This window comes from Rhyacophila brunnea, unplaced genomic scaffold (assembly GCF_057557595.1).
Source record: "Rhyacophila brunnea isolate RB1 unplaced genomic scaffold, BYU_Rbru_1.0 scaffold_12, whole genome shotgun sequence".
Classification (NCBI taxonomy): domain Eukaryota; kingdom Metazoa; phylum Arthropoda; class Insecta; order Trichoptera; family Rhyacophilidae; genus Rhyacophila; species Rhyacophila brunnea.
In genome coordinates this window covers 17500260-17508797 of record NW_028232774.1, presented here as the reverse complement: position 1 = coordinate 17508797, position 8538 = coordinate 17500260, and positions in this window count along the sequence as shown.

Genomic DNA, 8538 nt, shown 5'->3' with positions numbered 1-8538 from the left:
TGCAGATACATCGGAACACTTAAAAATGGTGATAATATTGATGACGTACCAATTGCAATTCGGTTTGATGATGACGAAGTTTAGGAGCCAGGGCTTGAAATGGACCGGAGCGCACCGGAGTACAGCTCCAGCTATCTCCGAGATTATCGCTCGGTCTTGTGGAAAAATTAATTTCACGTATATTAACATTTAAATGTACTTATGTATGTAGCTGCCGAGCTGCGTATTATTTGATTTTTTCAAATGATATTCTAGTCCCCAGGGTTCTGCGGAATATAAACTGGGAAACGCCACTGTGGAGCATCACACTGCCCTTAGAAATTGGTAGAAGGGCCTGCCAAAGATCGTGGTCTGGTGGTCCGTGTCAAGATGTGGTGACCATGCTTCTCCTAGGTGCTAAGTTTGCAGTATTTACTAGAGCAGCTGGTTTCACGAAAGATTTTAATTCGCTAATTTACGGACACAAATTAAATAAAATTAATACTTTTTGAAACTGTGTACATAGATAGACTAAGATTCGCCTTTATAAAACTCTCCTATGCATGCCATACATACAAGTACAGAAAATGGTCCTTGTTGGAAATCCAGGAAGAAAAATGTTAGTAGAAAGAACACGAATGAGTTATGAAAAGGACATGAAGAGCGATGTAAGAGTCTTGCTCAAGCTTAATGACTTAACACATTGATCGCCAACTAGTTTTACATAAAATAGTTAAAAAATGATTATTTGTCTCTAAGGTATTATTTGATAGGTAATGAAAGAATATAATGTTTTTTTTCATTTTGATGATTTTTTTACGTAAATATTGGTTTTTATGATGTGCCGGCCACATGTGTCCGTCGCGGCGCCAACAAGTTAATTTATTCTATTGCGCCGGGCCGGCCACTTCGCCGGTCACCTGTCCATATGTGTTGACGAGAGCATGGTGCCATTTCGCGGTCGAATTATATTTAGATTTAGATAGTATAATAAACAGAAAAGGCACAAATACGGAATAAAAGTTTTCAAATTGGGTAGTATAATACCTGGATACACATAAACTGGAAATATACGTATACATACCTTATAATCATTTTTTTTATTCTATTTTTTTATTATTTACATATTTTTTATAACTTACATTTTTATAATCTATTTAATTTTAATTTTTATATCAACAAAAACACATTTAAAATTTAAAAGGAAAACTTTTTTTTTCATTATGTACATTCTTTACATTAGTGAGCCTATATTTTGTGACTGGGAAGACATATTTTCAGGCCAAGTGGCAGTAATATACAGAAGGGCCATGCCGGTCACCGCGTATCGAAAAATGCACAGCGCGCGTGCCCGCCGGCGCTGTAGAACAACTCTACGCAGGTCTTCTTTGCCGGTCACCGGTGACCCCCATGGCCCCCTGAACGTAATCCAATGCCGGTCACCGGTGACCCCCATGGCGATCAACGTGTTAAGAAGAGGAAAGAACCGGGCTGGCTAGAGAGGACTCAGGCTCGATTTGAGCTACAAAGCCAAATTGGACAAGGAATGGAAGGAAAAAGCAAACCGCCATCATGATATACTTTGTGTATCAGAAAGTTGTAAGTATGCAATTCACAGTTCACAGAGACATGTTGTATCGGAAACCGATGGCCGTATAGCATAAAGATCAAATTCATGTCTAAACAAAACACCTGAATACAAGGGAAAGACAGAAGAAAATAATTTGTCTGGTTGGTACCTAAATTAGAAATACCATCTATCGTGTTATGTATTTATATAAAATTCTGAATGATTCAAAATGAGGTTAGCAAGTAGGTGCTTGTAAATATTAAGTCCTACCTGCCTTATATAAAATATCAAAATGAATGTTCTTATTGAATCTAATGAATTTGGAACATTACATCCATTTTGAGTCCGAGTCATGTTCCAAATTGCCACGAATTAAATATCATCTGTGCAACATTATTGGTCAATATTGATTATACTCACTATACCTCTTTTACTTTCGTAACAACGTTTGATATATTATTAGATTTTGAATAAATAGTAGGTAGGTACCTACCTACCTTGATGCTGTTTAGATAAAAAGCAAGAAGAATTACACATTAAGTCAGGTATGTGTTAATTGTTTTTTTGAGGCCGCATAATATAATAATGCTGTATTGTATTATGTAACGACAATTTTATATCGGGGGCTTAGGATAACAGGGGGCCTTACTATAAAAATGCATGTTTTGAATAACCTCGATTTTTTTATTTGTAATATTCTGTTTGTAGATAGTTCTTCGAACCGTTACTTTCATTCGTTTCGGTTTTCTTTCCGGTTCAAGTAAAAATACCTATATATCGGTTCGGTTCTGGTTTTCGATTCGAAAAGAAAACGGTCCGAGTAGTTAAATATTATAGTTAAAGTTTAATTATAGTTAAAGTGATTAAACTCATCCAGTGTAGGTACTTCTTTGTACCTATCTAATTAAAATTTTTGTATCTACATATTTCTACTGTTTAATCACATACTATCTATCTCTTTTTTATGTAACACTTACTGTTTTATATTTCTTTGTTTCTAAATGTCATGTTGTGAACGTCTTAAACTTATAATTTGTAATGTCCACAATATGTTAAAAATAAATCAATTGAAATTGAAATTGAATTGAATATATATTATATTTATATATATATATATTAAAATTGATTTTCTACCATAATTTAGAACATGAAATCTGAAACCAATGCGTATGTTGCACCTCACGGCCGTAGCCATACATTTTAAAAATAATATATTATAAATATTGAGAATTATTTCGAGATGTGTCACAACAACTGAACCATAACTGAAGTGGGGAGTATGATCATGTCAACGCGCGTCTTTGAACATATACCGAACCGAAAAATGGTTTTACCGGTTCGGTTCCGGTTTTCGTTCTGATAAAAATAATAGTTATTCCGGTTTTCGGATAAGTTCCATTTCGAAGCCCTGGTTGATAGTTAATAGTTGTTTTGACTTTCGATTAACTATAATATTAGGTACCTCTATTGTATATTACTTATAAGTATATATTTTTCAAAATTATAGGTAATTCAACGTGAATATAAAATGTAGTAGGTGTGTAGATAATTATTCACCTACAACCAATCATTGCTAATAAAGTTGACCTAGTTTACTTATAGTACTTAAGTACCTAATGTTATTGTTACAGAATACCTATATTATTATCGTAAGCATTTAAGTTTAAGAGCGTACTTCAGTGAAACGGCAAATAATTTTCAACAGTAGGTGCGACGAAATTTCTCACTAGTCGCCAATCGGAGACCGATAGTTGAGGTGTCCGCACGTTAATTTGTTTTGTCATGGCGTCGGATAAAAATATTCTTAAATCGTGTAAAGATGACTAAAAACTTGACGTATGTACCTACTTAGAAAAGATAACATGTCAATGAATATACTATTATTATTAGTAATATAACAATAAACATAACATTAAATGGACGCATGTTGGATTTTTACGACAAATTATATTTCGTTCGGCATGCGTCATTTGCACAATCCGCGCATCGCCTAGTCACGACCTTTCTAGACCATGCCTCAACAGTCTGTCAACTGAGGTGTAGCCTTAAGTTTAAGTGAACAAATAATACTTGTCTGTCTTAACGACGCTAATCAACTATTGACGTAGCCCGAAAAAGCATCGTGAAAAAGATTTTTTTTAAAAAAATAGGAAATTTGTTTTAACTTATTTTGACATTACTTCGTAGCAGCTGTGTTGACAATGGCATTGTCGGAATAAATACGATTATCATTATGTACAGTAATTACCTATTATAAAACGTTGTTATTGATGTAAAGTCAGTCAAATTGTCGAGTTTTTTTTTTTTTTTAATAATTGCGTCAATAAAATAATGTTCTCAAACAAGATAATCAAAACGACAAAAAGCCTTCAAATTTAAATTCGTAATTAATCACTAGGGCAACGCAGTGCTCAACAGGATGGCAACAAAATGTTTGACTCATACGGTGAACGAGAATATTAATATACTATCTGAGCCAGCTGGCTGTCTCGCTAGGTCTTGCAGACGGCTTGGCGATGTTGGATTTTAATATGATTGTGAAATATGCATAGATGGCGCCATAGTTTTCCCTTCGGGATGGGTTTTTTATTCACGTCAGACAGTTTGACATTTCGCTGATTTGTCATTTTTACGATTTGCAAATCGTCACTGCCAATATAAATTTGGGCTCATATGCGTAGTCTTTTCTGGAGTCTGGTCTTCACAATATCGTCTAACATCGCCTTAGGTTTGCTATGCCTAGCCGAACAGCTGGCAATCGCCGATTGCTACCACTGACATTCACACACTGACAAATACAGCAATTCAAATGACAGAAAGGAGTAGATTCAGGGTAAGGAGACCTTTATCCAGCAGTGAATTGGTTCAAGTCGATGATGATGACGATATGAATATGTAGATAAATATAATATCACCGATTTTCATAAATACTGCAATTCAAATGACAGAAAAGAATAGAATCAGGCTAGGGAACCCTTCATCCAGCAGTGAATTGATCCTGGTTATTGATGATGATGATAACGATATGAATATGTAGATAAATATAATATCACCAATTTTGATAAATACAGCAATTCAAATGACAGAAAGGAATAGAATCAGGCTAGAGAGATTTTTATCCAGCAGTGGATTGATTAACGTCGATGTTGATAAGGATGATAGAAATATGTATAATATCACAAATTCGTTTAACCGCTAGTAGTAGAATCAGGTGGCGAAACCCTTCATCTAGCAGTAGATTGATCCTGGTTAATGATGATGATGATAACGATATGAATATGTAGATAAATATAATATCACCGAATTTGATAAATACAGCAATTCAAATGACAGACAGAAATAGAATCAGGCTAAGGAGGCCTTTATCCAGCAGTGCATTGATCTTGGTTGATGATGATGACGACGATATGAATATGTAGATAAATAAAATATCATCGATTTTGATAAATACAGCAATTCAAATGACAGAAAGGAATATAATCAGGCTAGGGAGGCCTTTATCCAGCAGTGGATTGGTTCAGGTCGTTGTTGATAAGGATGATAGAAATAGGTATAATATCACAAATTCGTTTAACCACTAGTAGTAGAATCATGTTGTGGAACCCTTCATCCAGCAGTCGATTGATCCTAGTTGTTGTTGATAATGATAACGATATGAATATGTAGATAAATATAATATCACCGATTTTGATAAATACAGCAATTCAAATGACAGAAAGGAGTAGAATCAGGCTAAGGAGGCCTTTACCCAGCAGTGGATTGGTTAACGTCGATGTTGATAAGGATGATAGAAATAGGTATAATATCACAAATTCGTTTAACCGCTAGTAGTAGAATCAGGCGGCGGAACCCTTCATTCAGCAGTGGATTGATCCTGGTTGATGATGATTTAAATAATATGTATATTATAACACCAATTTATTATTGTTGAATACCTTTTAAATATTTTTGGGTTATAATGAGCTAAATAAATGTTTATAAGTTTCATTGGTTCAAAAAAATTATCATTCAACAGACAAAAAAAAAAAACAAAAGTGACGTTATCAAATTTTGAAATATTATTCCTTGGTGATCGTTAAAATGCCGATACATGCGTCCGCGGATGAAATGAAATAAACAGTTTTGATGGGAATTCTTAAAAATGTTATTGTTTATTTGAATAATTATAGTTATCTATAGGTACTTGCTATAAATGTGAGTTATTATATAGTGCTGTGCATTTTTAAAATCATTATAAGACGTTAATAATCTCAGCTGTCATTTTTTACATAAACAACTTCGTAATGAATGGTAGTTTTTAAAAGTGGTTTTTTTGTGACTGTGTTGAGTTTTATAAAATTTTGCTGGATTAAAATTTTAGCTACTCATATGCATCCTATAAGTCAATATGTGGTGAGTAAATTAAAATAATGTAATTTAGTATACATAGCGTAATAAATACACTGTGTCAAAAGACTTTCTTTCCGTCAGAGGTGTAGAAACGTAACTTAAAACAAAGAACTTAATTCATAAAAATATAAATAAATCAGTTCTTATATGTTTATCGGTTAATCGTATTATGATTAGTTTGTGAAAACTGATTGTATATCGGTTAAAACGCATTTTAAATTTAAAACGGCCATCTTTGGCGAGTCGGCTTGAGTGTTGCAAACATTGTGAAAAAATAAATTCCTCGACATAATCAGTTGTCAATAAAGTCACGTGTCGATCGAAAATATATCGAGAAATGAACAAAAATCACTGAATTGGCATGGAAACTAACGATGCGGGTGTCAACTATGGAAAACCCATTTTAAGCGATCCGAGAACCGATTATTTTTTTGAACCCATCGGACATGACGAATAAGGCACACAATCGCTCGCCAAAACTTGGAAAAGCTGTAGGATAATAATATATAGGAGATTTTATTATCTGTAGGGCTGGTTTCTCTGGGAATGTAATCAGGAAGCCGCAGTTGCGTAGCGTGTGCCTATTCCAGATCCCATCCAGTAGTGTGATGCTCTGATGGACTTTTGAATTGAAGAACGCTAGACTAACAGATTGTGGTCATGGAGTGGTGCAATTTTGCGTTTACTCTGGTCTGAGGGTTGAGCGTGACAGGGCGAAATAACTCATTCAATGACGTGGATTAAGTTATCTTTGTTTTAAAATTATAATGGATTTAAGTTTTGTACTGTTTCATTTGATTAGTTTTTGAGACGCGGGATTTGCCTCTCGAACTTTTCAGGCACTATGCACATTCACCAATGTTAAATACACACATCGGTGTGACACACCATTGAAAATTGTATTTAAGATTTTTTTAAACCGCGCCTGATGTAGGATATACGAGAGTTTCTTAATAAATATATTTTAAAACTTTATGTAAGAAAAATTATACATTAACTACTTTAGTAACTAAATGTTACTTCAGACAATAATTATTAGACAGTTTTAAATTTGACGCCATTGTGCATTGGTGTCACTTTGTCATTTCAAATTTGACATAAATATAGTCTACACTCATGGAAAACTAGTCATATAATTTTTTTCAGTAAGCACAACAACGGGTAGGCAAGTCATAAAAAAATATTAAAATAATGGTTCAACTATTCAGCGAAATTTATGAAATATTTTCGAATGATATCATGTGCTGGGCAGGAGGTTTCATTGGGCCGTATCTACTTTAACTTTTTTTTTTTTTTTTAAATGCGATTTAAATTGTGCTGATTGGTCGATGAATTTTTTGCACGAGTTGAAATTTTGAAAATTTTGTTTTAGCAGAATAGCAATCAATAATTCTGTCAAAATGCATGTGAAACACCGGAGATATTGCAGATTGTGTTTCCAAGTCACGTTATTTTCTGTTTTGGTAAAGTGAACTAGCCTCCGCAATTGTGTGATTTAACACCGTTGGACTTTTACGATTTTGGTTTTTTTCCAAAATTAAAGTCTACGTTGATAAGCCAGAAACAATTTATGATCTCAAACATAATAACCCACGCTTCATCAGCGAAATAAAGCCAAATTTATGCGCAAAAGTCATGGAAAACATGGCCAAAGAATGATCATCTGTCAGACGAGCCGAGGCGGCTATTTGTATAATACGTCCCTATTAAATAATATTATGTACCTACTGTACACAATTCTCATGTATCAGTGTTACAATCAATTGAAAAAATATATATTCCTGTTAATTTAATTTTTATCCAAAAGTCAGTTTGAAACACTCTTTATAATATTATGTATTTAGTAGTAGGTACATATGCCTGGAAAAATAGGACGATTTTTTTGATAATCAGGTATTTTATTTAGCATATTTACATATTTTATTTAATCTATAAAGCACTGGAGGTTCCATTTTATTTACTGAGCACATTATTACATGTTTTTTTTAATCAATGAAATTGGTTTTATTTATGAAGTCATTTCTCATTTGAAATGCATTTAAAATATGTGTATCCCATTATTAAGTAGGTAGTTAGGTACTTCACGTAAAATGAATTGTTATTATAGGATAATTATCTTCATAATCAGATATTTTTTAAGCCCTCATAGAGGTAATTGAAATAAAATTTTGAAAGACAAAATTAAGCGTTATTTACTAATGCAAACGTCAGTTGATACATGTACTTGGTTTACAGTACAGTGAACATTCTTCATTGATGAAATTACGACTATTTTGAGCACTAGCTTTCTTCGGATTTTCTTCAGATGGACTGATCTTTTCGTATCTTTTCCAGTGTTAATTGTTGGTTAGTTATCGTACTGCTCTCAGGCCACTGGAATATCCAGATCTTATTTGAAATTCATATAAGGGGGCACATGCTCGGCGTAGGTCAAAATGGAGCTTTTATTGCATTTTCAAAACATGATCCTGGACATTCCTTAAACATTGTAGATAATCTATTTATATAATTTTGAAGCCTTATTATCGTTTATATTTATTTTAAACATTTAATGACTGCATAAAGTATTTTTATTACATAAAATAGTAATCTTTTAAACC